At 36.8% G+C, this 14,468-nt stretch overlaps 1 protein-coding gene across 7 annotated transcripts in view; it reads right to left on the bottom strand.

Annotated features, from left to right (window-relative positions):
- TAB3 (TGF-beta activated kinase 1 (MAP3K7) binding protein 3) overlaps positions 1 to 14,468 on the bottom strand; it is a 44,721-nt gene that overhangs the window by 29,839 nt on the left and 414 nt on the right. The gene's annotated exons all lie outside the window — the stretch shown is intronic.

Here is a 14,468-nt window from a genome sequence, read left to right as displayed (position 1 = left end):
TACCACACAAATGCAGACATTTTAAAATGTTTTTCATTCTGCACTGGCTTCAGCCTTCTCTATAAGGAATACAAAAAACCTCTGGTAGAAGGAAAGCTGTGAGCTTCCCTCTTTCTATAAGCAAGGTCTATATTATAATTGCTGCAGAAAGAAACCTTGGTAGTACAAGGTACTGTTTAAACAACTGACACTCAGATAAAGCTGTAGCTGCCCTGTCTGTGGAACTGCTTCAATGGCAGATCTCATGAGGAAGTCCAGATATTTCAGACCCATTTGTTCCATAATCTTAGGCCAGAAATAGGACAGGCCAAAACAGATAATGGAAAGACCAGAATATGAATACAATTGTTCATCCTAAAATGCACTGATGCATTCCTGCCAAAATTCTTGTACAGCTTCAAAGGACTTGAACAGTATCCAACAGCTTTACTCGATAAAAGCATTAGAACGCCCTCTTCCTTACAGAGAGCCTGGCACCAAATCAGGTGTTTTAACACCAGAGAGGGCAGGCTGAGAAACTACAGATAGCAGCAGTAAAAGAGCGCCACCAACACTGAACTTCTCCACAAATCACATTAATTTCTGCTTCACATTGCCAAATAACTTCCATGCTCTTCTGTGTGCGATGGGCAGAGGACAGGGTTTGAAACTGCTTTTTCTAACAATTTAACATTAAATTAGAAGCTTTATGAATTACAGTCACTCATAGGTCACCCATAGCTATACAATAGCACAAGCTGATTGTAAAGACCATGCTTTACCTCTCTCTCAGAGGCTTTCAGTCATGACTTCGGCAGATTCAGGAAAACTATGTTTGCAGTTCTGACACACTGGTTACTCAGTGATGTTGTCTGCAAAGGCAGGTTGTCAGTATTCAGGTCACCAGTCATAACATTTATTTTTGTTGGTCCGGTACCAGGTCAGAAAATTTCAGATCCAAGTGATGAGATTAACGCAATTCCTGGCTGGAGCATGCATGACTTTTTACATACAGCTGAGTATAAAAAGATCAATTTTGTGATGACGGAGCTAGAGCCCTTTCTCACAGAGCCTGCGATCACAAGCTATAGCACGAATGTGTTAAACAACGCTGTGGCTTTATAAAATCAAGCTTACAGTATAAAAATTAAATGAAAAGAGGTCTTTTACTACTAGCCAGCCTTTCCACAGTTGACACTGCATGGCTGTCTGATGGTGAAATAATGAGCAAATTTCACTTTCATCAGTTACAGCTACAGAAAAAAATAGGTATCTATCTGAATATGAGACAAAGTGAATGAAGGACACTTTCTGAAACTTTCATATATAAGTAGTATTTGGCTTTTCAAAACATTTCACCCAAAAGTCTGTATTCACAATCTCAGTTTTTAAAATACCTTATTTTTATTCTATATGACAAATACTCTTCCAAATGTAAGTTAAACATGTATAGAATCATAGAATGGTTTGGGTTGGAAGGGATCTTGAAGATCATCTAGTTCCAACCCTCCCGTTAAACACTGAAAGCAATCAGCATCTCCCTAAAGCCAGATCATTTCCACACTGATCTGCCTTACTGTACTCCATTAAGGCTGGCAGGATAAACTGCTCTGATTTCACTTCCCTTTTAGGAAGCTATCCTCATAATCCTGCTTTAGAAGAAGAAGAAAAAAAAAAAGGGCTCAAAGACAGCTTCAACTTAAAATAGTTACCAACTCATTCTACTCAAAGAGGTTGGGATTATTTCACTTCTCTAAAACAAGATGTTGTTGTTCAGCAGCTCAAGGTAGGTGCATCCTCCAAAAGTGCTGTCCTTTTTTGTTTTAACAGACCTCTCCATTCTTATGGGATATACAGGGTCTTGTCGATAACTTGGTAAAGCAGTAACAAAAGAACTGCTTGAAACATTCTTTATAAACTGCCCTAGTATTTGTGCTGTGCTCAGTGCTATATTCACCTTCACAAAAATGGAACAGAGCAACAGATATCCATCCAATAGTTTGAGTGGTTGCAGATGCAAGCCACAAGAACCTAAGTGTCTTTCACCTGATATGGTACAGTGGTTTCTTTGCCTAGATGCTGCAGCAAAGCAGGAGATGTGGTATTAAATTAGTTCTTTAACCAATCTCCCAATTTCTTTACTGTTAAGGAGTGGCAGTGTCCATATGTTTTGTGGAGAGTAACAATATGGAGCATGCCCAGCTCTTCACTTAAACACTACGAACTTCAATGTGAAATGCAGGTCTTTTGGTCTAACTCCTGGAGTCTTAGAAGAGCAGCATTTGTTGAGAACATACAGGACAAAAAATCAAGGTTATCATCTCCCTGTAAATCAAATGCAGTCTTGTATGCAACAGGAGGTCAGACAGCAGAAAAATCTGAAGTTTAAAATAACAGGCAGTCATTGTCCCGGCCAGCCAAACACATTGCCACCAGAGTATTCCCCTGAAGCCAATAACTAACAGATAGTGCCTGCCCTAGACACAGGCAGCACAAAGTGACAGAGTTGTACATTTCGGAACCAAAAAAGCAGCTGAAAGCAAAAATATGTTAAAATAATATTGTAATCTGATGCCTTGATTCTGAAATCATAGCATGAGTAGTCACACCCTCTGCTTAACCAAACAGCCCAGTGACTTCTTCAGAATTCTCACAAGCATTAAACACAAACAAATCACAGCTCTAAGCATTTGCATGACCTGGACTCAAGTGTATGCTTTGACTTTTCTCTGCTTTTAGAAGAGAGGGAGCAGTGGGAAGGAGCTGAAAATCTCTGACATTTATTGTGCTGCTTAAGCATAAGCCTTATTCAGAAGGGTATCTATTTTGTTCTCCGTGTCATTGCTTTCCATCATATAGGGAAAGAATGCTATGCTTCTGGACAATAAACCACTATTACTTTATTCTGAAGCAGAACACAAATCTATCTGAAAATTAGATATAAACGTACTTCTACAATGCTACTGATAAGCACGTTTTAAGAACAATTCTGCTCAATAGGTCTGTGCATGTAAAACTTGGTTTTCGATACCTGAATGGCCAGATAAGATGAGCAATACTGTAACAGACCTGTTAAGTTAGACTATAGTTCATATGCAATTATCTTGTTCCTTCCCATTGCTGAAGAAATATGCATATTAAGTAGATACCTCTGTAGGATACCTCTTCCTTTGATTCAGCATAAGATTTCAAAAACAAAGATAATTTACCTTTTCAAAAACCCTTATAATACACAAATCATTGATTCTTACCTTAACAAATATTTCACATCACCAGTTTTCCATTATAAGCCAAATTCAGTACTGTTTAAAGTTTGGGGGTTTTCTTGGCTTAAAGAAAAAAAAAAAAGTGTGGAATCTTTTTCAAAACAATATTTACCTGAGAACCACAATCAAAAGAATCCCCAGTTACTAGATTTAAATAATAGTATAGCGTTTTAACAAACTTTTCTGCCAAGGATTACTAGGCTCCACTCAGGGTATACATAAGACCCTGCATACTTGAGGCCCACTAATTGTCTATTATTGTGTGAACTGTTCAACCTATGGAGTTACTCTTAATTCAACTATCCTATTACATATTTGGTCTAATCTTCAAGTTAATTAGAAATAAATTTTGCACAAATTTGAACACTTGTAAAACAAAACGTATATTCAACTCTCTGTACGTACTTGCTCAAATACAGGATCCCTATTACTTTGATCATTTGTCAGGTTTCCACACCCAACCATTCACTTTGATCAGAAGAGCAACTTTCTACATATTTGAAAAGTAAATTAACCGGACACAGACAAAATAGTGTTCTAGTGAGACACTGCCTTTGTAATAAACAAATTTCCAAGTATGCGTAAGAGTAAAGACATTCTTTATGTAGTTATAAATGCTCAAATCAACTGAGCTGATTCCAGAATAAACAGAAACTGCACATAAAGAAAAACAGGCATACATTTAAGCTACAAGTTCAAACACTGTAGTATTGACTATCTACTTATTGACGTCAAAGCGTTCACTCTGTACACCAAACTTGTCAATAATTGAACACCACCATGAAAGAACCGTAACAAGCACGCTTAAATTGTATCCATGCTGTGAATTTTTAATAATTTATTACATAAGGCAATTTTTAAAATTCAAATTATTACTTTCAAGTAAGAGCCAAAAAATTAAAGGAAATCTCATTACTAGAATTCAAAATTACATCTTCCCAATTTACAGAATTGTTCATACAACTGCTTTTATCAAAATAAAATTGAACTTTCAAATGTATTTTACATTTTAAGTCAGTTTTTAAGTTACTAATGTTAACAAATATGTCTCTTTAGAGAAAAGTATATAATAGAATAGACGTAAGCTAGGCTAGTCTGGGGAGTCAGTAGAAAGACTTAAATTACTAGTAAATTCTGTAATATTAGAACTTCTGATTAAGGTGCTATTGAATGCTATTTCCAAAAAAAAAAAAAAGGAGAACAAAAATAAATTCTTAAACATCAGAAGTCCAAAATAATTAACAGAAGTGACCCCCCCCCCCCCCCAAAAAATTACAAACATAATTGCACTCAAATATCAAGCTTCTTACAAACTGTTTTTAACAGGGAGCACAGGGCTGCAGTCTACTTCCCTTCTATGCAGAGACACAGAAATAGGCATTTATAAGGGAAAAGAAATACTGAACATCCAAATCCATCAATTTTTTCCTCCAGCATACAGTGTCACAACTCAGAACATCAAACAAACAGAGGCAATCCCAGAGAAAGAGAGGAGGTTTTGCTATTGTTGTTGAACCCTGAGAAACATTAAGAATTTTAACAAGTGAGCATTAGGCACAAACTCCCTTTAACTTCAGGAAATAAGTTTTGGAGGAAAAATCTCTTTGTCCAGAGAAGTATTTATTGGCATAAAATGCTTAGCTATAGCACAAAATCTGGGTGGTTCCACAAGAGAAAACTATCACATGGGAAGTCTCATCTGTTTCATAATCGCTTTAAACCAGCAAAAATACAGTAATTCTGAAAAAAGAATTTGCTTCTCCTTTCCTTTGAATGCTTGCTCCTTCCAATGCACTAGCACAAATGTTTAGGATCCAAATGGTGAACTGAACATTACTAAAGTTGATGTTTGATTTACAAACCCTAAGTACTACCTCCATCTGGATCAGCTCCCTGATTTACCTCAAAACCCCATGAAACCCTGTACCATAATCAGGTACAAAACACTGGGACAGAAGCAGGTAGCCAGCGGTGAGGGAGAGAAGTGTTAGATCAATATGGTCATGATGAGATCTCACCAGGAAGATCTCAGAAGTAGATTCTCCCTTTAGGTAAGACAGAGAGACTACCACAAATTAGACTCTCTCATTATGAATGCAGCCCAAGTCATAAATCTTTGATTCCATTTAGCAGATTTCCTTCTGGGACACACAGACACCTCATAGTTGCCACCAACTATGCAACCAATCGTTCTGGTTGCAACCAATGTATCTGGATACTCATACTTAAATGTTTTAGACACTGAAGAAAATAGATAACATTTCTAGAAATCTTATTTTCAAGGTTAAATGATAGAACAATCAGTATCCCTGTGAAATCCAAATTATCTACATTCAGGCAAACCAGGAACCTAAACCTTGGAGAGGGGTTGATTGTTCCTAACTTCCCTGAAAACCTGCCTGAGTCTTCATTTTCTTTTTTATTTGGAAGAATCAGGAAGAGTTCTTAGCCTTGACCACAGAAAAACCAAAGCTATCAGTCCAGATTAGTTGTGAATAAATTTCAGGGATTAGCAAACAAGAATCACAGAACAGAGAAAATAACCCAAACAGCAGGGCAAACTACAAAATACCTATAACATGCTTGAAAAACATTAGTGATATTGATATGAGATAAATGGAAGTGATGAGTTTAATCTAGCATCATGAAAGAATTAAACCAAACACCTAAGAAGTGTGCAACCTCACAGATCCCTCCTGAAAAGTTACTCAACAAAGATTTACAATTAAATTAATATATTCAGACATTACTTATCTTTGACTAGCTGTAACTTATTTCATAAAGAATACAAATTATATGTATCCAAATATATGCATAAAAATAACCTATTATAATTCTATCTTGAGATTTACACCTTAGGAAACTCATCTAATGTTTAAGCATTCTTTTTTTCACAGCTATCAAGGTAATTAACTATTACAGGAACCCTAGTTAATTGACATTTCTTATCATTTAATAAAAATTCAGATTATTTACAATTACGTCAAATGTTTGCATAATTCACAAAGTTTACTATACACAGAAATAACTTGCCCTACAAGTTTAAGTATATCATGCACTTACCGGGAAAACAAAACAAACCACCCCCCCCTCCAAAAAACACAACTGCAGCAAAAAAATCCAACAAACCCAAACCAACAAAAAACCCAATCAACCAACCAAAATAACTCTGGGAAAGCAGACGAAAGAAAGGTCTAAGCAATTCTAAATGCATTCCCCCTAAGCATGTAGAGTTTTTATTTTCTGAACAGACTAAATAGCCTGTACCATAATTAGTTTCATTTAAAAATTAGTGCAGCTTATGTAAGCATGTGGCAGTCATCACAACCATTTTTACTGATGGCAATACAACCAACAGTGGCAAAAGAGTATATAAACATGCTCAGTTCAGAAAGTAGCATTTAGGAACTAATTCAAAATATCAGTAGACTTTACTATAAACTACTACTAACAAAGTTTAATCTCAAATATTCCATGAATGGACAGGTGGATACAGTAGACCAATGATTACAATCAAGCAAATTTATTCAGGGTGGCCTCAAAGCAGAAATTTGCCACCACCATGAAAGCCCAACTTCTACCGCAAGACACGTCTGTACTTTCTGGAATCTGTGTTCTATCACATAATAAAAACATAAGAACAAGAGATACTAAAATGTTAATGTCATAACTACTTTTTCCCCTCCTGAATTAAACTCTATAAATCAAAGAAAAATACTTAAACATTTTTTCTTTTTTTCCCCCTCCTCTTCTAGCACTCCAAGCACTTACGAAACCCCTACCTTTCAGACCTTTCAAAGCCAAGAGGTGTTAAGAGAATTCTTTAGACTTCTTTACAGAAAGAAGGACTAAACAATGACCTATGATATATATTTTAACAGCAATCAATGGGAAAAAAAAAAAACCAAAACCAAACCAAAACAGAAAAGGACTGGTTTGTTGCTGTTTGGTTTTGTGGGTTTTAAAATTGAACTCACAGAAGTACAGTCAAACTTCTTTTGATCCTTTCCTGCCAGTTTCCTGACATCACTTCCCCTTCATCCAGTTGTTAGACATATCAAGTCCATGAACAGCAATCCCCACAGGGACTGCTTCACTCAATTCAAGACTGGCAATAAAAAGTTTTCTCCACCTCCCCCAACCACCAGAAGAGTAAGCAGAATTTTCTCTATGAGAAGATATGGATTCCTTGAAAGGTGAGACAAGTAGGGCCTCTTCCCTCATCTTTTCTGTTGTTTCTAGGAGGGGAATCCTTCATCAGACTGAAGACACCTGTACACTAATGCTGCGTTTTGACCTCTCACTAACAATCTAGGTGAGAACAAACTACACCAGAACTTCTGAAACGAAAAGCCCAGAACTGAACATTACAGATAAGAACCAAACACCACAAGCTGCTGCCTCCCTGCCCTGATCACATCTTGGGTAACATATGCTCTTAGGAAACATGTCGTGCATTTTTGTTACAACTTTTACAGAAAGTGGTCTCAGTTAGGGAAAAGCAGCTTTCAAGTGACTGGGTGTTCCTCTAGAAATAGAAGTACTGTTTGTCACAATACCAACAACGTCTGTGGTGTTGGTACTAGTGCCTCACTGAGTAACAACAGGAAAGACCAGTGAAGATCCCTCAATGTTCACATTACCACAGGAAGATGTCATCCAGTTAATGGTACTAAAAACATCAAGACTTGCTGTGCAGAGTTGCTGAGAGCAAATTCCTTTCTTGTCTTCCAAAAACTAAAGTTGTCCTCTACAGAAGCCACTAATTCATCTCCCTCTCACAGACCCCTTCCTCCTACATGAAGGAACTCTATTTCAACACTTTCGTGATTTTTTGACTCTTTCTCTCTCTTTTTCTGGTTTTTTTTTTTTGCTTTTTAATACAGGAAAAGATCATTTCTAAAGACAGATCAAAAAAGCTCATCTTTCCTAGGTCTCTCCTAGGCCTAAGGCTACCTTCAGCCTCATTTACCTCAACTCCCAAATCTGGAAAAGGATTGGCAGGTAGAACATTTACTTGACTTGGAACTTTCTTTAAAGCAAAAGAAACATTTACTGTATGTAGAGAAAGGGCTTCAAAAGCAAAGAAGCAGATTTCATTTAAGAGGGTTTACATTCTGCCATTTATAAATTTAATTGTACTGCAACAGATATGGTAGAAACTGCTTTCCCATTCTGTCCCCTCTTCCTTTAAAACAGATATTCCAAGAAAACAATAGTAAAAGAACATGTTTGTTACAGAAAGTGCTAATGAGCTCAAATCAACACAGAAAGAAGCTGGATATGAACAGGGTATTATCTCACTGTCCCTACCTGCTACTGAAACTGGGACACATCGAAGGCTAACGTCTTTAGTATAGGAGTAAAAGTACAAAACTGCATACATCATCCTGAACAATTACTCAAAAGGCTCATAAGCTCACAACACAAAAAGCATTTTCAGACCAACAGTGAGATCAGTTTTGAAATACCTGTATAAAACACTGATACTCATGAAGAAGGAACAGCAAGCAAACTTTTATAACCACATTTTCACAATGCTGTCCTAACAGCAGGAAACAAAGCAGAGACACAGACTAAAATAACTATTACCCCATGCTGTCCATTTGAAACTTACTAATGAGTTGCAAAACCCATGCTAATCTACAAAAGCACTGACAAAAATGTTTATTTTTAAATATAATTTCATATAAGTGTTCTGAGGTCAGTTACAACACTTACTTGGCAATTCCAAGATGACTGAAGTCACATCTATACACTACCAGATCACCTAGTGGCTAAAACTTGGTTTGTACCAGGAAAGGACATATAGTGGCATTTCAGTAGAATTATCCAGAAAATAGTAAAAAGTTTTTACCACCTTCAAGTCAGCAGTGGGAAGAAAGATGATAGTTGATATAGAATGCTTGCTAGTACAAGTTTATCATATTAACATTTTTTAAGAAAGTATGAAACAGACTGAAATTGTACCAACTTAACACTTTGCCTTATCTGGACACATCATTTCTTATCTGACATTAGCAGGATTACGGTGTGAACTACTATTCCATCAAGATGATCTTAAGAATTTCAGGAAAGAAAGGCATATACATTTCAACAGCAATGCTCCACAAAGGACCTAGTTCCTGGCTTACTACTTCTGCAAGCTAATCTTCAGAAACACCAACATGAAAGTCAAATTTTACATTCCTTTCATAATTTACACAACATCCAGGTAAAAAACAAACAAACAAAACACAAACAAAAAACCCCACCCACAAAAAACAAACCAAACAACAAAAATCCACCCCTTCTACTTGCTCTGAACTGTTATTGATCCCATGCTCAATGACAAAAAAACAAAGAAGAAAACAAATCCATAACTCTTTCAAGTGCTAGGAATAAATGTCCACAGCTTGAGTTAAACCAAAGTATACAAACTCCCCACAGAACAAAAAGATTTATACCAACGTGACAAATGCTATGACATATATAGAACAAAACAAGCCTTTTGCCAGCTATTTTCAGTAAGTTGTGGCATTGTAAACCAGTACGAATTGTTCAAACAGATGAGACTTCAGGACAAATTACCTTAGAACATACCCAAGGAAGGGAAAAATGAAAACTTGAGTTGCAATGAGATTAAAATACTAGCACTACTGTATATCTTGTTACCAAATCTGGTAACAAGAAACAGTCAACACTGAATACATTTTAGAAAAGTATCTGATTTTTTTTTCCTGCCACAACATCCAAGACAAATACTGATAGTATTAGAACTTTTTTCTAAAAGTATCCCCAAATCAACCATGATTTCACAGAAATTAATCCACTTTTCAAATTAATATACACTTTAGCAGATACACAAGTTCATTTGAAAGCAAGTATTTCACTAAAGCATAATGAGTGTGAAACATGATTGATTGAACATAATCTGCTGAAAGGTGTTTTTAAGAAAGCATTCTTAATTATCCACCAGCAAGCCTCCATGCAGATAGGAAAACATCTATACTTAAGCTGTGACAGTCAGGTTACTGAACATTACTATAACAGAACAACCTTTACCTCTATCCTGTAGCTTTACTGTTTGCTTACAAAGCCTTTTTGCTTTCTACAACCCTCTGAAAAGAGCAAAAGGAGAAGTAATTTTCCTTACAATAGAGCTAGGTTAGGTCAAAACCTGGTAATACATTGAAGATACTTTTAAAATACCACTACTTTACATTCAGGCCTGGATGAAATAAAGCCCACTTGGGTTCTGGAATTCAAGAACGAACGCTTCTTAAGAACATAAAGCTGGTATCTAACTCCAACAGAGATGACATTTTTCACTTTTATACTATAGTGCTATGCTGGCTATTATGAAACAGTACTATAAGAGGGAGAAACATTCAACATAGTAATCAATGGGGTGTATGAATATTGAAATGTTAGTTCCACTCTGACAAACTGACACACACACACTGTGTGATCTATCTAGTATAACTAATCTTAAAAAATGAGAAAAAGAACAAGAAAAACCCTATCTTGATCCGTATGGTTTATTAGCAACATTGTAAATTTGTTTCACCTTCTTACCAGATACTGAATTTTGCCAGATGTATTTCAGCTTCTTGTGTCAATAAAAAGGCTTCAGTGATGTTTTTTCTGGTAGCTGTGCACACGAGTCTCCTGGATACTAATACCACAGTGCCATCTTTTAAGCACTGGCTGACACAGCACAGAAGTTGCTGACCAACTATGTACCTTGTACAGAGTAAGAGATACTCAGAACGAGTACTCACTACCACAGAACCATCTACACTATTAGGTCAGACTTTCATCATTTGTCTGAAGCTGGAGAGACAAATTTGCATAGTATTACTAGCGTTATTCACAACTGAAAACCTTTCAAAGGGTAACTTTGATACTTTAAGGTTTGGCAGAGTCCAAGAACCTACTTTGTCAATGTTTTCAATCAACACCTTCAACATTTGCATACATGAGTCTAAACAAGTATTTCAAAACTCTCATCTTTCCATTTAGAAAGCATTTCACACATGCGAATTGGCACCATGACATCACCACACATTCAATCCATTCAATCTCAACAAAATGACTTCAGAAGACCAAGAGGGCTAATATCGCCCTTCGGACAATATTTTAGTCTATTACGCCTAGGCACAAATAACAGTCTACAGAAAATTTACATTATATAGATAACTGAGGGATAGCTCCCACTTGCAAAAAAAAAAAAAAAAAAGACTAATAATACCAGAAAAGTTTGGCAGGGATTTGAAACTAATACCCTAGTCAGTTTACTGCACTAGGCAGCACCACAAATTTCCAGTTTAGCTTTATTTTCTGTTTAACTAAAGACAGTAACAGGGACAGGAAAAAATATTGCAAAACCACAAGTCACAGATATTTCTACTTTGTTACTTAAAATGCTCGCATTCAAAAGCGGTCCAAAAGGTGCTTATGAAAAAGCGTGAGGCTTTGTGTAAACTCTTAGTTTCACTCTCCATTTGTCACCTGGCTTTTAAATGTACTGTGTAACAAAAATAACTCTTTCACTGCAAATACCTTTACTTACATTTATATGTGCGCATATAGGTACATACATACCAGGCACCATACCTACTTCAGCTCACAGCAGTGGAAAGAACAGCATCATAAAGACACTCCTAGAGCAAAATGTGTCATACCATAGTTGAGCTGGATGACTTAGCATACATGATAGACTTCACATCATCCAAAATTTACTAGATTTGATCATTTACTCAATGTTTGGATCATCACTAAAATACCTTTGGTATCAAAACAGTAAATCAAAGGCTTGTATTGTTAGTGCTTTTGCTAAAACATTGCAGTTATAAAAGTAAAGATTGGAACTATCATCCCACTTCAAGATACAGTTCTTTGAAAAATAACTCAGTAAAACATCTTCTTAAGTTTAATATTTATTATGTACTGCAGTACATAAAGAAATGTGTAACTCTGACCCTATCCAAGAATACGTTTGCAGGTCATTCTTTGAGGCTACTTAACGCTATTTAAAAATACATACAAAATTAAACATCACAGGATTAAAGTCAGGAGAAAGCATCTACAGATCAGTGCAACCAAAAACTTAACTTCATTTAAGCACTACATAATTTTTGAGAGGGGACAGAAAGAGACAAGTTATTACCAGATAACCTTAAGAATTATATTAATGTATCCTCCTGGACTACTTCAGTACAATCCTTTTCCATTAGGATTACCATTTACCATTACTCCTCTGCAACTCAATGGACAGATATCAGCACAGATGTATCACCAAAGTTGGGCGGAAAAGACGACACGTTTTCACAACACTGTTTCAACTTACCTTCTCTTCCTCAAGATGAGGACTAATTGAAGGAAAAAGGAGCCCAGATGAGATCAGGAAACAACAAGAAAGAATGGACATAGATCTCACAATACCCTCTTTACATTTATCTGCAATCATTTATAGTAAGGGTTATGACCCAAGCCAGATAAAAATACATACAAAAGTATAGTTTCATAACACGCATCCATCGCACTTATCCAAGTCACTGTACCTAAACAAAAAAATTTGAGATTAAAAGCAGACTTCAATGCTGATTTTATTATCCTTTACTAATGTGTATAAAATTTGATATGGTAGTAATTTTATGGATGAACTGATACAGTCTATATATACATTAATACAGGCTGTTACAGCATTCCTCAGATTAGTGTCAGTTGATAGCAGCATTCTCAAGACAGGACAAAGGGTAAGCTTTAACAAATGTTGTGAAATACTTTATTTTTAAGAATCCTGTTCCTCTCTCAGTACTGAGAGGAAATGAATTTAACATTTCTTCTTTTTAGATGAAATATGTTTACTGAAAATATACTTGACAATAGGCAGCAATGCTGTTCTTTTCACAGATCAGGAAAACAAAATTCAGTCTCTCAGAACAAACACTGCCCTTTGACCATGCAGGCTTTACCTGTAAGTTTTAAGAGTTCTGTTATACTAAGCCCTACGAAAACAGAACTGGTCAAGTGGATCTGTTTCAGAACATAAGTCTGTATATAAACAAACACTTACTACTCAATTTTGTAACAGCGAACACCAGCACTAAAAATAACAGACACCTATCAATACATCAACAGGATGCATTGGCCTATCCACTCTCAATATTTATTTAGAATAGAAAAAGAGGGGGAAAGGAAAACGACTGTACAACATCAAGCTGAAAATCTTGAAATGTAGTTATTATCAAAGCATTACAAATAGCTTTTTAGCTAATTTATTTAGATAATATTTTCTGTATTTATTAGCTATAGATATATTAATAAACTACTAATAGGATCTTCAAATTAGTTCCCACCAAACCTTCAGAGACAGTTTTAAGCATATTTACCTGAACATAGTGTCTTGCTTTAAGTTTTTTACTACCTCCTAGAGTGGCATACCTGGGCCATTCCATTTTATTGGTGACTGGGATTCTCCACTGAGCTCCAAAGTATAGTTACTCTCAAGCCATCTGAGCAACTGCCTTTCCTCTCCTTATTTTCTCCTTGCTAAAGCAAGGGAAAGAACAGCCAATATTACATTACAAGTCATGTTTGAACAAGGGGAAAACACACCAACTGCAGTGTCAAATGCTAACACTGGAACAGCATCAAGCCATAAATAAGAGCATCCTTCCACCATATCCACCTATATTAAAAAACAAACCAAAAGAAAATCCCAACAGCCAGCATAAACACCCGATAAGATCTCACATCTGGCCTGAAGACAAGACTCTGGACAAAGCGTAACTAAGGCCTCGCTACCTTTGGGGGCCTTCTACCTCCAGAGCCAAACCACAACAGCAGCAGCATCATACTGCAGTCAACATGTCGACGAGGCAGTGGCAGCTCTTTCACCTGTGAATTTATTGGAGGTTTTTTTGTTGTTTTTTTTTAACAGCAAGAGTTGCATCTGTGGCCCAGCAGACAGCACAGCCCCTGCTAAGTGGACACCCGCATAGGATCCCCGGGCAGTCAACCAGCCACCCTCTCCAAAGGGCTCCAAAAACAAAGACCAAAGTTTTCTCTGCTCGGTGCGTGGGAGTGCGGCAGCAAAACAAGACCCAGGATCAACACGAGTACCCTCCCATCACCGCACCCCTGCCCCCGCACACCCCGCGCCCCAGCGGATCCCCCCCCCCGCGCTGAGGTGTTCTCCCCCGGGGCAGTCTGTTCCCCCCCCCGGAACGGCCAGTT

This window comes from Balearica regulorum, chromosome 1, assembly GCF_011004875.1.
Source record: "Balearica regulorum gibbericeps isolate bBalReg1 chromosome 1, bBalReg1.pri, whole genome shotgun sequence".
In the NCBI taxonomy this organism is placed as follows: Eukaryota; Metazoa; Chordata; class Aves; order Gruiformes; family Gruidae; genus Balearica; species Balearica regulorum.
Note: the sequence above shows the minus strand (reverse complement) of the source record. Positions and strands in the feature narration are given on the sequence as shown.